Source organism: Dromiciops gliroides, chromosome 3, assembly GCF_019393635.1.
Source record: "Dromiciops gliroides isolate mDroGli1 chromosome 3, mDroGli1.pri, whole genome shotgun sequence".
In the NCBI taxonomy this organism is placed as follows: Eukaryota; Metazoa; Chordata; class Mammalia; order Microbiotheria; family Microbiotheriidae; genus Dromiciops; species Dromiciops gliroides.
The window spans coordinates 19,643,976-19,664,502 of NC_057863.1; positions in this window are offsets into that span (position 1 = coordinate 19,643,976).

The window sequence follows — 20,527 nt, forward strand, 5'->3', positions numbered from 1 at the left end:
TTATCTTTAGCTGGGAGTAGAGTGTAGTTCCTGTAATAAGTTTTAAATTTCTTACAAAATTTAATTGAGAGGCCATCTGGTTTGGGTAGAGGGGTTGTTTCCCTATCCTGAGATAATTTTATTAGTTCTCCATCAGTAGTGATATCCTCCTTAGCTAATTGAGTCATCTCACAATTTTGGAAAACATTTTGATTCAGTTCTCATTCTTAATTCAAGAAGCAGAATGATGATATTGTCTAGAAATCAAAAGATTCTCATAAAAGGAAATTAAGTCCAACTCTTGGTTATGTAATTTTTGCTATTTATTTCTTGACTGCCCCCAGGATGATTCTTTGAGGTAGGGGTGGGAATGTAGCATGCCACTTCCAAATCTGCAGAGAATTATAGCGAGAATTTGTACACTGGAAACATCAATGGTGTATTATGGAACAGGAAATAATTTGGTATTAGCGAGGAGAGACTAAAAGGCTTAATTCAAATTTTCTGTTGCTGGTTGATAAGTGGGGAGGATATTGGAGAGAGGGGATGATAATGAAACATAGAGGGAGAGATATTTAATTAATGATGAGTGCCCAGGAGAGCAAGATTATGGGAACAGTAGGAATAAAAGGACTAGGGACAGATTAAAGCCTGGAAAGTTTGCTGAGGTGAAAAAAAAAAGCCAGAAAAAACCCAGATTATAGACTAAAGATAAAGGGAATCATTGAAACCAGAATGAAATGAGGAGATAGTCTAGGAAGTAAAAAGCCACAGTGATTTGGATGCAGTGGGTACTTATGTGTTTGCTGAATTGAATGAGGAAAAAATTAGATCATCTTTAGTTGAATAATTAAAAAAAATTTAAATTGTCTGTAATTATCCTGTGTATCTGGAAGAAAAAGGAGCTAGAAATAGGCTGTGTCCATGGAAAGACTCCCCTACACCATCAAAATAGTTCTATTTTTTATCTGAAACATGTCAGATGACCTGGCTGATCTCAGCAAGAGGGACTTAGAGACTAAAGACATTGGATCCATTAGCAGTTTCTTCAGTCACCCCCAAGAAGGAAAACTTATGGGGCAAATGAAAATACTCTGGAATTGTCTAGCACTGGGCAGAGATGGGGGAGATGCAAAATTTTACCTTTGGAATGGAAAGACCGATTTTACATAGGAATTTTCTCCCAATATTTCTCATGTGGCATGAGAAAGGGAACTGGTTTGGATAAATCATTAATAAATGAACAAATTACTAATCATATGTCAACCATATCATATTAATAAATTAATAATACTTTGGATAAACTATTTTTGTAATATGGCAAAGTTTGCTTTCCCAGAAGCTCAAGCAGTCGTTCCATAGCAACTGCTTTCTTTGTCTCTCTGTCTCTCTGTCTCTCTCTGTTATTCTCTCATGTGCATTCACGTGAGTGAGATTTTTGAGCTTAGGTTTTTTCCAGCATTGTTCATAAATAGGAAGGCTATTGTTATTTTTTCCCCCATAAGTAGTTACTAAGTAGAGGGAGATCATCGGAAGCCTTAGAAGATTTTTCCTTTATTTGAACATCACATACATACCAGAAGTACCTATAATGGAAGAGAATCTTTCAAGATATAATGATAGATCATATTATGTTAGAGCTATATGTTAGATGCCATCTATGCTAAACCCTCTTTTTGACTGATGGAGAGCCAGGGCCCATAAAAGAGAAATGACTTGTCTTGTGTTTTTTTTTTTTTTTAGTGAGGCAATTGGGGTTAAGTGACTTGCCCAGGGTCACACAGCTAGTAAGTGTTAAGTGTCTGAGGCCAGATTTGAACTCAGGTATTCCTGACTCCAGGGCCGGTGCTCTATCCACTGTGCCACCTAGCTGTCCCTGACTTGTCTTGTTTTACAAGATCATTCGTTACAGAGTCATGAGTTGAGCCCAAGATTCTCTTGACTCCTGGCATAATGCTGGTTTAGTACACCACACCATGGTAATAATAATATAGGGATTCCACATTTTCAGAGTGATATACACATATTACCTTATCTCATTTGAGGTAATACTGAAGATATTACTATTGACATTTTCCAAATGAGGAAACTGAGGCCAAGAGAGACTTGCTTGTGGTCACATAGCTTGTAGGTACAGAGAGACACTGAGTCCTGACTTTCCCAATCAATACTCTACCTTCTATGACACATTGTCTCTCAATTCTGTTCATTATTTTATGATGACTTGTTTTTCACCCCCCTATCCCATAGTCATCAGTATTTGTGTTAACATAAACATATAGCTTTCTAGCTCGTAATTAGTGTTATCCAACATGTCAAGACAACTCTGGTAGGTGGAGTTAAGTGTTGTGTACTAAATGTTTTTTTTTTTTTTTCAGAATGAGAGGAGTAGTCATTTTAGGACTCTGCTCTGGGACTAATTTCAACTGAGTTAATTAAGTTCACATTAGGACTTATTTAGAGCTTAATATTGAATGAGGTTGTTTCTGGTAGTATGGGGGGGGTAGTTTTATCTTCTGCCAGCATTTGATGACAAATCAAGGTGGAATTATCCAGGAGAACTCTGGAACTGACAGAGAAATAACTAGGCTGACCTGAGCTATTACTATTGTGGGGTAACTGGGGGTTCATCCAAGGGTGTTAAAATGTAGAAGGTGTTGACAAGTGAGCTTAATTCCCACTTGGAATGGAAGCCCTATGTTGTTCTCGTCCTCCTCCATGGCCTACCCTACCTGCTCCCTGATCCCGTCCGTGCCCTAAAGGCTTGTGGGATTGCCAGCTATGTCTCTGAAGATACACCTTTAACATATTCTCCCCTCGAGTCCCACTGTAGAATAATTCAGGACATTAGACAAAAAGAGATTATTTTCCAATCATGGTGGAAGCAACAGCACCTCATTAGGACACATATTTGCCCAGTCATTCAATCAGAACTGGCTTTTGTTTTCTGCCTACCAGTCAATGATATGTAGGTTTCTTTTTCTTGTGTTTTTGGAGTCCTAAGAACAACTCCCAGAAATACTAGGATGAAGGCATTTTGGGAACAGCTACTTTTGGACCTGAGTGTGCTGAATGGTTCCACTATCCTGAGAATGAAAAGAAAACACCATTTAAAAACAAACAAACTATTTATTTGTTTTTTATTTTGAGCCTTTTAGTTACTTAGAATGGTGATACCCTAAATAGCTGGACTTTTCTCTCTAAGTGGTGAAATATCTTCATTCCCCTTGCCATGTAATCCCATCGATATCAGCCAGCTTGGGACCAGGGAGGGAGGGAGAGAAGGAGGCAGTTCCAGGCTCAGGGTAGAGGCTTCCAGGAAGGAGGCATTTCATGTGCCTAGTCCCTGGAACTGCAGTCAGGCATCGGGAGTGGGCATTAGCCAGCTCAGTTTCCCTAAGCATGACTTCATCAGAATCTGTGATTGCCTGGCACATCACTGGGGTGTGATAACCACTTGTTTAGCAATTGCTTTGGGAATCCATTAAATCTATGATGAATCTTACTTACGAGGGATCAGTGAGAACAAGGTGTTTTTCTGCTCATTTCTTTTTTTTTTTGTGCTGCTGTGGCCAGTTCTTAGATCTAGCCCAGATGGCCATAGGGGAGTTAAGAAAAAGAACGTGGTGCTCTTACTCTAATCACTGAATTATTAAAACGTTTCTCTCCTCAGCTTCACTGTTTAGGTGGGAAGAATATATGGTATGTTGTGGATGCTAGAAGGGTCTTTAGACTTATCTAGCGCAACTCCTTCCTTTTACGTAGTATCAGAGTAAGCATGGTGCCCTGGAGAGAGCGAGAGCGAGAGCGAGAGAGAGTGAGAGCGAGAGAGAGAGAGAGCGAGAGAGCGAGAGCGAGTGAGAGAGCGAGCGAGAGAGCGAGCGAGAGAGCGAGAGAGAGAGCGAGAGAGAGAAAAAGAGAGAGAGAGAGAGAGAGAGAGAGAGAGAGAGAGAGAGAGAGAGAGTGAGCGAGCAAGCACTGGCCTCAAAGCTTGGAATATTTGGCTTCAAGTCCTTCTTCTAACATATATTGACCACATGCTTTTAGGCAAGAACCTTGACCCCTCAGTGCAAGCTGAAGAAAAGGGGTCAATATGCCTTGGGAGATATTCTGTAACCCAAGGTTTCCTATACCAGTGAAAGTACAGTTATAGTCCCTATCATGCTTGGACTTTCTCCCCAGATTCTTCCTCCTTCTCCTCACCTGATGGCTTGGCATCCTGAGATATCTGCCCTGGGGCACTCCTCTCCTCTTTGGTGACTCCCCGGTCATGCTTCACTTCATTTACACCTTGACTATATCCTTGGAACCCTTCTCCTTCTCCTCATCAGCCATATGTCCTCTGGGCAGGCATCATTTCTTCCCACCTCCTCTTGATGGATTGTATTCTCCCATTAGAATGTGAGATCTTTGAAGACAGAAACTGGCTTGTTTGCTTCTGTAACATGGGATCAGAGCAAACTCGTTGTATTAGTGTATTAGTTTGTATTAGTGCTTAGAACAGTGATTGGTACATAAGCAGACTCTGAAAATTCTGTTTGTCATCTATCAATATACCCATTTATCTACCTCCCTATCATATCATCTTTCCATCTACCTTCCTGTCTATTATCTATCTACATTTTTATGTATCTATTATCTACCATCTATCTACCTGTTTGTCTATCTACCTATGCATTTAATGCTATCTACCTACCTATTTTATTATCTATCCATCTATCTATGTATCTATTATCTATCTATCCCACTATCTTTCTATTATCTTTTTTTTTTTTTGCAGGGCAATGAGGGTTAAGTGACTTGCCCAGGGTCACACAGCTAGTAAGTGTCAAGTGTCTGAGGCCAGATTTGAACTCAGGTCCTCCTGAATCCAGGGCTGGTGCTTTATCCACTGCGCCATCTAGCTACCCCATCTTTCTATCATCTTACTACCTTTTTATCTGTTATATATGAACTATCTATGCATCTGCCTATTTGTCTGTTATCTACCTCTATCTATCCATCTACCTGCCTATTATTTATCTATATATCTACCTATTTGTCTATTATTTATTTATCCATCTACCTTTGTTTAATATCTATCTAATTTATCTATCAATTATCTATCTATTTCTATCTACTTCTATCTATTATCTATCACTATTCCATTGGACCATAATTTTATATCTAGAAGAAACTTTATGCTCCAGTTTTACTCCATTGTACAAATGAGGAAACTGAGACCCAGAGAGACTGTCCACAGTCACACAGGGAGTATTTGGCAGAGTCATGTCCTCATATGTCCAGGACAGTTGTGTCAATCTGCTTCTCATTATTTTAAAATCCAAGTATCTAAGCAGGAAGTCCATTTCATCCCTATCTGGAAGTAATAATTGACTTAGTCCAAGAATTAGCTAACCTCACTTAAATGGAGGGCTGACTTTTGTCAACATTTCGAACTACCAAGCTTTTAACTTTTTGCTTCTCTTTTTGATAGCACTCCCCACTCTCCCTTTCAAGTTGCTTTTGGATGCCTTAGCCTTTTCTCTAAACCTGCTTTGCCCAGGATAATTCACCCTCTGGGACATCTCTCTTTTCCTATCCCAGCCTACTTTGGGGCAGCTAGGTGGCACAATGGATAGAGCACTGGCCCTGAAGTTGGGAGGACCTGAGTTCAAATCTCACCTCAGACACTGGGCAAGTCACTTAACCCCAATTGTCTTAAATGTCTAGGGACATCTCCAGTTGTCCTGATATGTATCTTGCCACTGGATCCAAATGACTGGTAGAGAGAGTGAGGTTGATGCACAGCTCTCCCTCACTTAAATCCAATTCACAGCCCTCCCTCACTTAAGTCCAATTCAGTGCAAGTCATGACATCATCCTGAAGTCACAGTCCTCTCCGGGAATGAAGGGCAAACAACAAGTATCCCGGTTTACCTTAAGCTATCTGTGAAGCTAGGAAGGGTCTAATAGCCTAGCTCACACTAAAGTATAAATGATTGTCAATACCTTTATAGCTTACCATTTTCCACTGGCATTTGTAGGGTGTGATATCGCAATCTAATGAGTTGAAACTCTGAGGGTGGAATTTTAGGTATCAGAGAGAAGATGGCAGGAAGGCTAATTAGAGGGTGCAAAGGAAGATCCTCAAATGATACCTACTCCATTTAAGGCCAACCCTGCTTTGCTGTTCCTGTTTTATTTTATTTTGGGCTTATTCAAATGGAATGGGGTCTTTCAAGCAGAATGATTGCTAGCTGCTTATTTGTAGCAGTGTTTCACAGAACTAACCGGATAATATTTCTCTTTTAGTTTCTCAGGTGAGGGGCCAACTCATTTATTGTCTGTCTTCTGCCACAGAAGAGTTCTGGTCTTGTGAAGGAGCCAGGCTATTTGGAATCTCACTGTCTCTCTCCCCTTGGGCACATCTTGCTGGTCTCTGCATTCATTTTTGATCTTTTGGGTTTCTCTGTGTGAAACTACAAGAAGGAGAGCGAGTGAATTGTGAAGTGGCTGCTGCACGGCTCCTGTTGGGGCAATCACTCTTCCTTGAATGTGCAGGCATGCATGTTGCCCTGCTATCTCTGGTGGCTGAGAACATCTGCTCAGGCTAAGCCTTCTGTCTCACCAATACTCAGGGTGCCTTCCCTTTGTAGCGGATTTAGGCTTCTTCCTGGGCTCTTGTTGATTCCTGAAATTTGCCAAATGTTTCGCTAGTTCCTTGGTGCTTTGGGGTGTGCATTTCCTTCTTGTTAATTGCTAGAGACCCTATGTTTTCTAATTGTCAAAGCAACGGTGAAAAGGTAGGTTAGCAGATGTTTCTGATTTATGGTTTGGAGGGGAATACATCTTCCACAATATAGAGAGTTCCTTTTTGAACTGCAAAATCTTTTGTTTCCTAAATTGTGTTTAGAGTTCAAAGTTTTGTTTTTGTTTTTGTTTGGGGGAGGGAGGATGGTGGTGCTCTGGGTCCTTGCTGCCTACAGTCCAGGAGAAACCTTCCCCAAGTTCTCCAAGGGGTTGGAAGGGGTCTCTTGTCTCTGCCATTGGTTAGAGTCGCCACTCACTATATTTCCAATTTTTGGGGTACCTCAGTTCCATTTTACCACTGAACAGTCAGATTAGATTTTACAAAGGAACATTTGCTTCCAAGAAAGCTAAAGCAAACGCATATACATCCCTGTGGTCCATATTTCCTTCCTCCATACCCTCTTCTTCTCCCTCCCTCCTGCCCTATAACACTCCAGTCTCTGGGGAAGGGAGGGGAATTTGTTCCATAGTTTTAGCTCAGTTCTATAAAGCATTAGTTCTACTGAGGTTCAGCTCCAAAGCAATTTGACTTTTTAGGGTTCCCTGCAAGAATGACTGCAATGTCCTACCTGGAATTCTGACTTTAACATCACCATCAAGTGAATGGTCACATAGGGGACTCCCCTTTTTGTACCTAGAACTGAAAGGGATGTTTCAGAATCACATGGTTTGGGGTTGTTGGTGGTGTCCTTAGGCTTCCCTTCTATTTATTCCATATTGTTTTATGCTCTGAGAGATTGGGTCTTTCATCTCTGAATGCCACCAGAATAGAGAGAGACTCTCCAGTTCAGGCTCTGTAGTCATTGGGAAAAGGCTCCTTCCAACCATGTAGGTAGCCAATGTCTGATGTCGCCACTTTTGCCAATTCTCCTGTCACCAAGAAGGAGGTCTCTGGTATATCCCAGTAGGTCCCTCTTTTTTTTTTTTTTTAGTGAGGCAATTGGGGTTAAGTGACTTGCCCAGGGTCACCCAGCTAGTAAGTGTTAAGTGTCTGAGGCCGGATTTGAACTCAGGTCCTCCTGACTCCAGGGCCAGTGCTCTATCCACTACTCCACCTAGCTGCCCCAGGTCCCTCTTTTTAGGAGGTCCAGGCATGCACCAAACCCCCATTATATAGAGGGAAGTTATGTGACTTGTCCAGGGTCTAACAGAGAGTAAATATCAGAGATGACATTTGAACCCAGATGTCCTGATTCCATGCCTAGTATTCTAGCCCAGTGATTTCAGTTACTTTTTTTTATTACATAGCCCTCTCAGTTAAAAAAAAATTGGGCATCTGCCCCACATATATACATATGTATGTATGTCTATATATGTACTTATTTATAAGTAACATACCAATACTACTATGCTAATTTATGTGCATTATAAAATGTACAGAAAAATAGAAATTAAAAAGGATGAAATAAACACAATATCCTATTCAAGTCAATAGGGAGCCACTAGATTTTATTGGGAGCAGCTGGGTGGTACAGTGGACAGAACATTCAGAAAACTCATCTTCCTGAATTCAAATCCAGCCTTAGACACTTATTAGCTGTGTGACCCTGGGCTAGTCACATAACCCTGTTTGCCTTAGTTTCCTCATTTGTAAAATATGCTGGAGAAGAAAGTAGCAAACTACTCCAATATTTTTGCCCAGAAAACCCCAAATGGGATCATGAAGACTTGGATATGTCGAAAAGAATGAATAACTACAACAAGGAATTTTTTGAGTAGGGAAGTTACATAGTCTGGATTATGGTTTAGAAAAATCACTTTAGGAATTATTTGGAGGAAAGATTAGAGAGGGTTGAGACCTGAGGCGTGGAGATCAATTCAGAGGCCATTTCAATAGTCCAAGCAAGAGGCGATTAAACCAGGATGGTGACTGTGTGAGTAGTAAGAAGGAGCCGTGTGCAAGACATATTGTAGATAAAGAAAAGACAAGATTTGGCAATTGTTTGAACATGTGGAATGAGTCAGAGTAAGGAATCAAAGTTGACCTGGAGCTAGCAAACTTTGGTGACTGCAAGATTTCTGGTTCCCTTAACTGTAATAGGGATGTCTGGAAGAGGAGTTGGTTTTGAGGGAAATAGAATATAGCAGTATCTGTGGTGCAAGTCACAACCCATCATTGCCTGCTTATCTTGTGTGACTCCTGACTGAAATGAAAGGGGAAGAGCCTCCTGCTTACTGGCCATTGTCCCAGAGACCAGAACCATTTGAGAGGTATCTGCTGTAGCCTTGAAGTGATCTGGAGACCAGGGGGTGAGTACACTGGGGATGGGATTTTCCCACTGATACCTTCCCAGCAGCCAGAATGAGTCCCTCAGATGAGGTCAGGTTATAGTTGTCCTGAGAGAGCAATATTGGGAGAGATAGGGAGAAGTGACCCAGGAGGGGGAAGAGTAGGGTCAGAGTTAACCCTTAACTATAGGGAGCTAATGAGTGATTGTGCTGGACCCAAATATCACAATAGATGATTTTGGGAAGGGTGGCTGTGGCCCATCTCCCCACTTCTTTATTGGTTGGTTGTATACCCCTTGGATTCATTCCATTACCTTCCTCTAAAACTTGGAGAGCACTGGGATACAATATTGGGCTGGGAACAGACAATCAGGATTCAGAAGCTCCCTCTGATATTAGCTGCTTGAAAAAGGGCAAGTCACTTCATCTCTGCTCCTCAGTTTTCTCATCTGTAAAACAGGTTTTACTCAATTGCCCTTAGCATCTCTTCCAGCTCTATATGTATAACCCTATGATTGTTTGGTTCTTCTGCCCTTCTGGTGACTCACTGAGATCTAAATAGTAAGTCATAGATAAGTGGAGCTGGGATCCACACTTTGGAGACCACCATGCCCATTAAGCAAAGAAGTAGGCACTAATTTGTGCCCCAAGACTTGCTTGTAGAACTATAATTATGCAGGGAAACTTGAGCTCTTCCTCCGGCCACTGAATTTGAAAGATGCTGACAGCAATTGCATTTATTTAGCCACACGGGAACTTAGTAACGTGACTCTGGAACCTAGCTCTTCATGACTATGATGCCAGCTCTCCAGATGCACCATGCCAAGCTGCCTCTTCTGAATCTAATGAGCAAGAATTATGAGTCCAAATAGGCTATTTACAGTATCCCATGTTTCTGTCCACTCTGCCCTGCCCTGTCCTGCCTCAGAGTCTTCACCTCCTCTCCCCATGGGGCATTCAACCAAAAATATTTATTAAGTATCTATTACATGCCATCCTCATGTCCCCACCGACCTAGGGCTCGCCTTGTTCTGCTGGAATCAGCTTTGGTTCGTGATGCTTTCCCCAGCCACTGAAATCCCCTCGCTATGCTTTTGCTCACATATAAAAATTTTACAGAAGGATTAGGTGGGAGGCCTTGTAGATTACCAACAACTCTTTGTCTCAAATCATCTTTCATAACTTGTCTTTTAGTGTTAGAACAAGAGGATGGTTTTTAAGATTATCCAAGCTTATAAATGACATTTAATGCCAGTAACCCTTGATTTATTTAAAGAGGGTGACTCACCTTAGCCATAAACTGAATGGCAGGACATATTTTCCTGTAATATAACTTGAATTTTGCTTGGGAAATGACATTGCTTCTTACATGTTGATGCCTACAAGACACCACTATAGCTTCATCTATTTGCTTACTTCCTGTTCATTAGGCTCTTTCTGTATATGATAGTTCTCACCAAAGATGGATGACTTTTCATGACTATTGTCAGCACATCCCTGGCTAATTTTACAAAATTATGCTGAAATGAGTCCCTGATGAGAGGACCTGTTCACGTTTTTCCTTCAATAGATGTGTTAGCCTCCCTGCATGTTAAAATTCCCGACTTGGCTCTCTTTACTCTTCTCACGTGTGATTGCTATTCGCTATCAGTCAGTGCATTCCTGGCCTCACCTTGGGGAATTGGCAGCAGTTGTCTCTTCTTTGGCTTTGGCTGAAACAGCGGATCTTTTAAATTGCATCTCAGATTTGTTCAGGGTTGATATAGCTTTTTGTGTACTTAAAAACACAGATCCTTAAAGGTTCATGTCAGTTGAGCAAATTTGAATAACAAAATGGTAATTCAATGCATATATTTCTTTGTGTTTTTTTCCATCTAACTATTTATTTTGGGGGGAATGAGGTAGAAGAGGGGCTAAGGAGTGGGGAGGTTTCTGAGCATGAGAGCTCCTGGTAGTGCTTACATGGTGATGCTAATGTGAAAAGTCTTCCATTTTTAGGAATACTTCCACTTGAGAAACACTGGGCCCTGGAAAATCCCCCTATTAACCATAAAGCTGAAGCCCTTGGTTACATTTGTTGTCGGATATTCTGAGTACTCCATTTTGCAAATCCAGGTCTGAACCCCCACCAGTGCAACATACTATTTTCAGATTACAAAAACAAAACATTAAATAGCAAAAAAGCATTTGAGATATGAAGACAATGTGAATTACAATAAAGAAATAATTAGGCTAAAGAGCAATTCTCAGCCCCCATATACAAATATGTTCCAAGGGCATTTTAGTCTACTTCACCTTTAATTTCCCCAATATATTCATACATTCATATAGTAACATCCAAAATAATGACTCAGTGGTATAAATTTAGGATTGCATGCCCTTTATCTCATGGCCATCTGCTAAGGCTTCTCAAGTAGGTTCAGGGCCTGAACCTACTTCTCTCAGTCTTCCTGGATTCAGAGTTATCATGACCTGACTGCAGCATGTGCTCCCCTTCTATCTCATTGCTTTAACCACAACCAAACCTTGCCTCCGAGTCCCTACTTATCTCCTCCTTTGGTTATCCTTACTTTTAAACCACTTCCCAGATGACTCCCTGCCAATCAGAGTCCTTGTCTCATGAGACCACCTCTTCTGCCAGACAAATAGCTTTCTAGATAAAGTAGCTCAGGGAAGTTTTCCCCAGTGGATAATGTTGTCCAGGCCCTAAGCATCATGGGGAATAAAATGCTGGGAACTTTTATCCTTGTCTTTGCCCACTACATGGGTTACATTGGGAGAGGTGGGTGGGCTATTATGCTAACTTGAGAGAGTTGAGATTGGAGTCCTTCTGAGGTTCAGAAAAGTTATATGACTTGCCACTGGGGTGGTATTTGAACTCAAATGTGGGATCTCAGGTCCCACAATCTGCCTACTGTACCACCAAGAGTTTTAGAAAAATTGGAATTTTGGGCAGAAAACAGGAATAACCAACCCCAGTTGACCAAGATTAATTAGAGCCTATAAAAGACCACAGGCTCTAGAGCTGAATTGTGGCTCTGTGATCTAATCCAACTGCTTCATTTTACAAACATGGAAATCAGAACTTCAAAGGGTCAAGCATCTTCAAAGTCAAACAGGAAGTAAGTAGTAGACCTGGCAAATGAAACTAGCACCTATGACTTCTGATCTAGGGTTCTTTCCATTATATCACACCACTTCAATCACAGTCTTGTCCTGTTGAGTAGAAAAATTTTGGTCATTGTCCCTCCAACTTCTTACATACACAAAATAAATTATTGAAAAGTCCATGGGATGTGGACACCGGCATCAATATCCCTGGTGAATCAAGATCATCTCTTCTTATAGTTTTACCAATACTTCTTGTATGGAAGGAAGGAAGGAAGGAAGTGTTAGCAAAGAAGCATTTAAATGCACTTCTACACAAATGCATAGACCAGTTCCCCATAACAAATACTGCCTCCTGATAGGTGTGGACCAATGGGTGAAGGTCATACAATTCTGTTATGAAGACAGGTTATACAAACAGATCCCTAGATTATTGGGACATAAAAGCAAACTTTGCTAGTCCCAATCCTTCAGATGAAAGAGAAAGCCATCTGGATATCAATTTAGAGCATATTTGAACTGGGAGGAAGGCATAACTAAGCATTTCATTGAACTTGATATCATAACATCTCTGTTATAGGAAGGTATAATCTTTACCATTTGTCTATGGTTTCCCAACAGTTTCTGAAACCAGCATGGAGAGTAGGGAAACTGCAGTAACTCGTGTTGACTGTATACTATTTCTGTTTCTGCCACAGCTGAATGACAGTTATCTGTATTGCAAATATAGGGGAAGGTGAAAGGACTCAGAGAATACCTTTCCACACTTCAGTATTTTAGGGACAATGGTATTTTCCTAAAGGAGATGTAAAGTTTCAGTGGGAAAAGGGGGATCTGAAGTAGAGGAGACTTGGTCCTTCTTAAGATATTGTTGAGTGGAAGAGAATTACCCAGAAGAGATAGAGAAGGGGAAAGATAGATGTATGATGAGAAGGTAAACACAGTTTGGAGACTCATTCACAGATTGGGGAGCTGGCTACTCTGAGGGTAAAGACCCTGCTCGTCCCCCTCAGAATGATATCTCAGAGCACCAGAAATTCTCAGGTGGAATGGTAAAGAAATGAGGTGGAGCAGTGGTTAGAACTCTAGACCCCCCCCCCCCCAAGTCAGAAAGACTGAAGTTCAAATCTGGCTTCAGAGACTTGCTAGCTGTGTGACCCAGGGGAAGTCACTTAACCTCTCTCTGCTTTGGTTTCCTCAAGTATGAAATGAGATTAATAATAGCATCTACCAATTAGGGTTGTTATAAAGATCAAGTAAGTTCATATTTATAAAGCACTTAGCACAGTCCCTGGTACATAATGGGAGCTTAATAAATAGTTATTCCCTCTCCTGTTCCTTGAGACAACTAACTCTTTGTCAACCTGAGAGTGGCACCTGTGAGGTCTGTTATCTTTCTGGGGCTTGTATCCAAGATTAAACAGAGAACCTCCTCCAAACTTATGACAACTACCCACGTCTGGTTATTTGTGTGGGCACAAATGACAGTGCCAGAAGGAACCTAAAAGTATCCTCAACAATTCTGAAGTCTTGGGAAAGAAAAGGAGAAGCTTAAAGGCATGGGTTGTGTTTTTTCACTTTTGTCCATTGAGGCAAGGGATGAAGAAGAGGAAAATTAATTTGGGGAAGGAACAGCAAGCAAGGAGGGTGGTGCCTAAAAGGGTTGATGATAATTTCTTTGTTAGGTGTCTTGAAAATGTGATCTAAAATGGATGGAGGAAGGAAAAGACCTCTGTATAAGTTAGATGCCATAGACTACAAAAGAAGGAAGAACATCCTCCCTTTTTTTTGAGATACCCAGAAGTTCACAGGTGAGACCAATCCAAGGAATGAGCCAGCAGTGAAATCTGTGGCCTCAAATTTCTATAAACAAATGAGCAGAGTTTAAGTAATTAATGAGAGGAAGTAGAGGTCTTAACAGAAGGAGGCAGATTTGTCCTCAAGCTATAAATGAGACATGGTGAGATTAAATCCACTGTTGGACCATAACCCTGGAGAGGTAAGTTTTGTTCAGAAGAAAGATGTTAGGAAAAAGGGGAAATGAGTGGGGTGGCTTTGTATATTAAGAAGGCATACTCATCAGAGGAAATCCAGGAAACAGAGGGGGAAACACTGAGATGAATTTGATGCTGAGAGAGGAAGAAAGAGGAGTGATTTTGTCACTGCAGTGTATGCCAGGACACAAGAGCAATTGGATGGGTAGTTTGAGTAATAGATCACAAGCATTTCACAGAGCCCCGATAGAGAAGTGATGAGGGATTTCAATTATCTAGACATCTGCAGGCGCTTCCTCTCTGCCAAAAGCACAGCAGTTTGATGTTCTTTAGTGATAATTTAATCCTTCAGAAGGTGTAGGAACTAACAAGGGGAAATACTATTCTGAATCCTACTCTTGCTAATAGGAAAAAACAACAACTGGTTGTTGGGAAATCTAGGGGTGGGGGTGGGGGAGTGGCCACTCTCTCCTAGCATTTCTGATAGAGAAAAAGAGGAAATCTGGGCATAGTCTTAAGTGGACTCCTCATTTTGGGGAGGCAGATGTCAAAGTTTTCAAATAAAAAGCTAGGTAGGATTCCATGAATTGAAATGCTACCAGGGAAGTCAGCCCAGGAGGGGATGAGAGATGCTCAAGAATGAAATTCTTAAGACACAAAGAAAAATATTCCATTGACAAGGAAAACTAGCATTCATCTGGAGAGAACAGCATGGATGCACAGAGAACTCACCAACAAAATTAGATTAAAAAATACAGAGAAGATGGAAGTAAGGTCAAGTAACAGTGTGAATATAAGAAAATGTCTCAGTGCTATAAAAACAACTTCAAGATTGTGGAAGCTCAGAATGAGCCGAGGTTGGTAAAGGAATTCAGAGACAACAAAACAGGATTGTTGTTTTTAAAATAGCAGTATTAGGAGAAAATGTTGGATTAAAGAAGGGAGAGGATATTTGAATGGCTGGGAGAATAAGAACAGAGAGAAAATAGAGTGATTGACAGAACTGCATAATCCTTCTTTAGCAACCAAGGAGGCAAGATCTTTGCATGGGAAATGAGAAAGCAAAAATATCTAACAGGGACTTGATGACCAACATAAAGAGATGGTAAGAGTGGACATAGTTGTCCTCCATGACTTTTTTTGAAAGTTTGTGGGAAATGGGAGAAATCCTATAAGATTCAAAAGGACCAAATGCTCTTCTGATTTTGCAAAAATGGAAGAAAAGGTCTGAAAACTCGAGTTCGGTTAGTTTTGCTTTGATACATGAATATCTAGAAAGTGTAGCAGTGATTATGTTTAGAATTTTATTTTCCCCCAATTAGATGTAAAAAACCATTTTTAATGTCTATTTTAAAAACTTTGTGCTCCAAATTTTCTTCTTTCTTTCCTCCCCCCTTAAGAAGGCAAGGTATTCAGTATAAGTTATACATGTGTCATCATGCAAAACATTTCCATATTAGTCAGGTTGTGAAAGAACAAAGAAAAGAAACTCAAGAAAAAGAAACTAAAAATATTCTTCAATCTGTATTCAGATACCATTAGTTCTTTTTCTGGAGATGGATTGCATTTTTCATCATAAGTCCTTCACAGTTGAGTTGGATCATTGTATTGCTGAGAATAGCAAAGTCATTCACAGCTGATCATTGTTAAGGGCTAAAATTCTAGCTAAACTGTCTAAAATATCTAGTGAGTGGTCGCCAATAAATTATAAGCTTTAGCAAGAGTTAGACTTTTAAGCATTTATTAAGGAGAATAAGAATTTGGTAAAGAGAGAGAGAAAGGCCTAGATTCCTATCTATTAAAGGGAGAGCACATTTCTAGCTCCGCTCTCCACCAGCGTCCTCCGGAAAGAGCGCGAGACTGAGCGCCAGTCTCTTCCTTCCTCCTCCCACTAGCCCGCGTCACTTCCTGACTCCTGGTCTTGCCCTCAAAGACCTTCCCTTCATGGGCAGAACTCTCCTACAGTAAGTATCCAGCAGGTGGCGTTATTCCAATCGTTACAGTCCCCCCTGTTGTTCCTCAAGAAACAAAATGTTTCCTTGACGGAACAGTAAAAAGAATATAATAACTATTGCTAACTAATAATATGTGAACAACAATATAGAAAAGGAAGAGAGGAAAGTTTTGTCCAGAGGGGCGATTTTTTTTTTGTCCTCATGAACCGACGCTTTGACATTAGTCTTGCAAAGGGAGGGCCTCTGCAGAGAATACATGTTACAGATGGTGTATATTATAACAGAAAGAGAAAAAAAAACAACAAAAACAACAAATCAAAACTGTTCATTTAAAGTCTCTGAAAGTCTTTTCTCAGATGTCCTCTAGGTGTAGTCGTGGAATGGAAGTCTTTTCAGGGGTTGATGTGTGGATGCTGGTAATCAGCCAGGAAAATTTCCTACAAAATTGAGCTTAACACAACTTTAAAATAGCTTTGTCAATAATCAAATCAAACAATGAAAGTTCTCAAAAACATGTCTAAGGGAATTCATAATCTTAGTTGTTACACATGAAACATATAATAAAACAAAAATTGAACCATTCTTTAAAATTATAATATTACTATAGTCCCCCCCTTATGGAGGGTAATTGAGAAGACAATTGCTGCAATATTAATTATTAAAAATAATTTTTATCTTTGTTTCATCACTTTTTGCATCATCTGCCTAATTATCCTCATGCCATTATGAGAAATTTAAAATCTAATATAATTAATAACAGATGTCAAGGCCAAATTCAACACTGTTATTTATCATGACACCTGAGATAATTATGGGGGTTACCATAAAAGAACAGAGAAATGATGGGATATGAGCATTCCCACACTTGAGCAATATGTACTGCCCATACAGTATGCCAGGCTTAAAATAGGTGAATGGAATATATGTCCATGCCACCGAACATATTGGAGGAAACTGAGTCAGACTTAATCAGATGCATGGGATTCAGATGTCCATGGCATCAGGCATATAGGAGGGAGCATAGAAGCCAGGTGTAGAAGTGAGATGGGTGGGATCAATACTTCCAGCCATCTGTACAATATTGTGGGGAAAAATAAAATAAAATATGAAACCAAGAGAATCCAACCTCAACATTTGTCAAAAGCCGTTCCCTCGGCCATACCTTGACTTCATGCATGTCTCCCCTCATGTGACAGTTCAGTGTCTGCTCTTGAATGTATTCCTCATTTTGTGATTGGATGGCATCTTGGCCAACTGGCATCTGATAACTCAGAATAAAGGCAATTAATGTCTTAAATGATAAGTTCCCATAATCCAAGTCTCATATGGATTTAAAATTGAGGATAATAAATGATTGCAAAAAATGTGAATACATCTTGACTCAGAACACAATATATAGTTATGCAACAATTTCAAATAATATCTTTTTTTACTTAGTATACAATTACTTTTGTGAAAAATCAGAACATATTTAAATACAAGTTAAAGCACAACACAATCCCAAAGAAAACTTTTTTTGAAAAAAGAAAACTTTTACAAACATTCCCCTCTTTTTTTTTTTTTTTGGGAATATGCTTATCAAAAATAATACTTCTAGAATCAATTTAAACTTGCCATGGCAACCAATTTGCCAGGGAAATGCTTTAAAGAGTTTGATCAAATAATCAGTTGAGGAAAAAAAATAACAAAAACAAACAACTCAGAATGTGGGAGCACAATACTCCTAGAATTAACATTGTATTATGAAATCAAAACCATCTTGCAATGTTTCAAAATTAGATAGATAAACGAATAGAAGAAAATACACATGGAACAATAAAATACAGTGAAATTCAAACTAAGGAAATCTAAATGAATATGAACTTAATATCAATAAGAGTATTATAAAATATAAACTTGATCACATGACTATAAAAAGCTTTTACAAATATTCTCCTTGTTTTAGAAACTAAGTATAAGACACAATCTCAAAAGCATGAAAATCTCTATGAAAATAAACCCATACCATTAATTTCAAAATGTATATATAATAGCATAGAAATCCTATGTAACCTCTGAACTGATACTATTACTCTGAGTGAATTCAGAACACTTTTGATTCCGGTATCTAAAATCCCCAATACTCATATCAATACCTTGCTGCTTACTTCTACATTTCTGTAAAATATATACCCTTCCATGGCAAAAGAAGCAGAGTCTTGAACTATGTTGATTGTCATTCTTATTCAGCTTAAGTTTTTCTTCTTTAACCCCTCTATATTGTCTGTCGGGCTTTTCACCATACAAATGCTTTATAAGATTACTAATTAAAGACAAAAGCAGGTTAGCAAAATTATGAACAAAATGAGCATATCTGGAATTTAAAGAGTTTTCTAAGATTGTCTCAAAAGCACAGCCAGGCCGGGGAAGGGCTGAGCCTGAAGCTGCAAATGCAGGTAGAAAAAGTTGAGCATGCGCATCAGATCTCTGGACTTCCCAGGCAGGGGAAGCTATGGGCTTGGCCATAGGAGGAGTAGAGGGTGGGGTCTGGAGAGGAGGGGAGGGACCAGAGCAATTTGAATCAGACTTGATTTTGAACTCAGGCCTGGATTCCTCTTCCCCCACTTTGCCTCCAGGTGCTAGGGGATTAAAAGCTTCTAGAGGGTGGGTCATTGCCTCCAGGCATGCAAAATTAAAGCAACAATTACTGTTAGAATTGGGAAAAGCTGCAGGAATCTCTTCAGGTTTCTCTGAAAAAGCATGGTTGGGAGAGGGAGAGATATTTCCTTGTGTGAGTAAGTTGCTGGCTCTTTTAACAAAAATAAAAAGAAAAATAGAAAATCCACAAAAACAAAGCATTAACATGATCTTATCTCCCATTTGTCTGGTTAAACAGACTAAAATCAAAAATAGGGTAATTAGGGAGTTTAAAAGGTCCATTCGAAAAAATTTAAAGGAAAACACAGCCAGTACGCCAGTACTTAGCAGTTAAAGGGAGAGGGAGGGGAAATTTCTTACCCAACCAGAAGATCAGAAGAAGACTGAGGGTTAGCTTTCCTCTTCGTGGTCAGCCATCTGTTAAGGGCTAAAATTCTAGCTAAACTGTCTAAAATATCTAGTGAGTGGTCGCCAATAAATTATAAGCTTTAGCAAGAGTTAGACTTTTAAGCATTTATTAAGGAGAATAAGAATTTGGTAAAGAGAGAGAGAAAGGCCTAGATTCCTATCTATTAAAGGGAGAGCACATTTCTAGCTCCGCTCTCCACCAGCGTCCTCCGGAAAGAGCGCGAGACTGAGCGCCAGTCTCTTCCTTCCTCCTCCCACTAGCCCGCGTCACTTCCTGACTCCTGGTCTTGCCCTCAAAGACCTTCCCTTCATGGGCAGAACTCTCCTACAGTAAGTATCCAGCAGGTGGCGTTATTCCAATCGTTACATCATCTTAGAGTATTGCTGTTAATTTTTATACAGTACATTTCACTTTGTATCAGCTCATGTAATTCTTTCCAGGTTTTTCTGAGAGAATCCTGCTCATCATTTTTTGTAGCACAATAGTGTTTCATCATAATCACATCCCAAAATTTATTCAGCCATTCCCCAGTCAATGGGAATTTCCTCAATTTCAAATCCTTTGCACTAGAAAAGGGCTGCTATAAATATTTTTGTACATATAGGTCTTTTAAGTTTTTGTATTTGTATCTCTTTTTGGATACCATACTAGTAGTGGCATTACTCTATCAAAGAGTATGCATGCTTTTATAGCCCTTTGGCCATAGTTCCAAACTGGGGAGCAGTGATTATAAAGAGCCAGCTTGACTTCATCAAGAACAAGTCATGTCTAACTAAGCTCATTTCCTTTTTGGAATAGGAATTACTAAACTAGTTGATGAGGGGAATGCTGTGGATGTAATTTATCTAGATTTAGCAAAGTGTTCAACAAAAGGTTTTAAACTATTCTTATGGAGGAGATGGAGAGATAGGAACTAGATGCTAATACAATCAGATGGTTTCACAGCTTGTTAGATGGGCAGACTCAAAGAGAAATTGCTAATGGTTCAATGTCAACATGGTAGAAAGTCTTTGGTGGGGGCACTCCTGGGATCTCTGCTTGGCCCTGTATTGTTAAAAAAAATTATCAATGAGCTGGATAAACACTCATGTTGTTATAGCAACAAAGAATAACCTTCCCCTCTCTAATCTAAGCACACTTCAAGGGTCAGTTCAAGTTCTCCTCCCTCCTTGAGGCATTCCCCCAACTGGTCTAGCCATTGCTGGTTTCCCCTCTTTCTGACATCCTGGGGCAGGGTATGGAATATTTGAACCATTCACTTTGGTGAATTCATAGCTTCTCACTATTATTCAACATTTCTTCCCTATCAGTAATAATAGATACATCTCAGTTTTCCATGAGGCCCTCTTAGTTCCCTAACCAGATTTTGAGATCTTTGAGGGTAGTCCACTTCTTTTCTGGTCCCTCAGTTCCTGGTAAAGAGG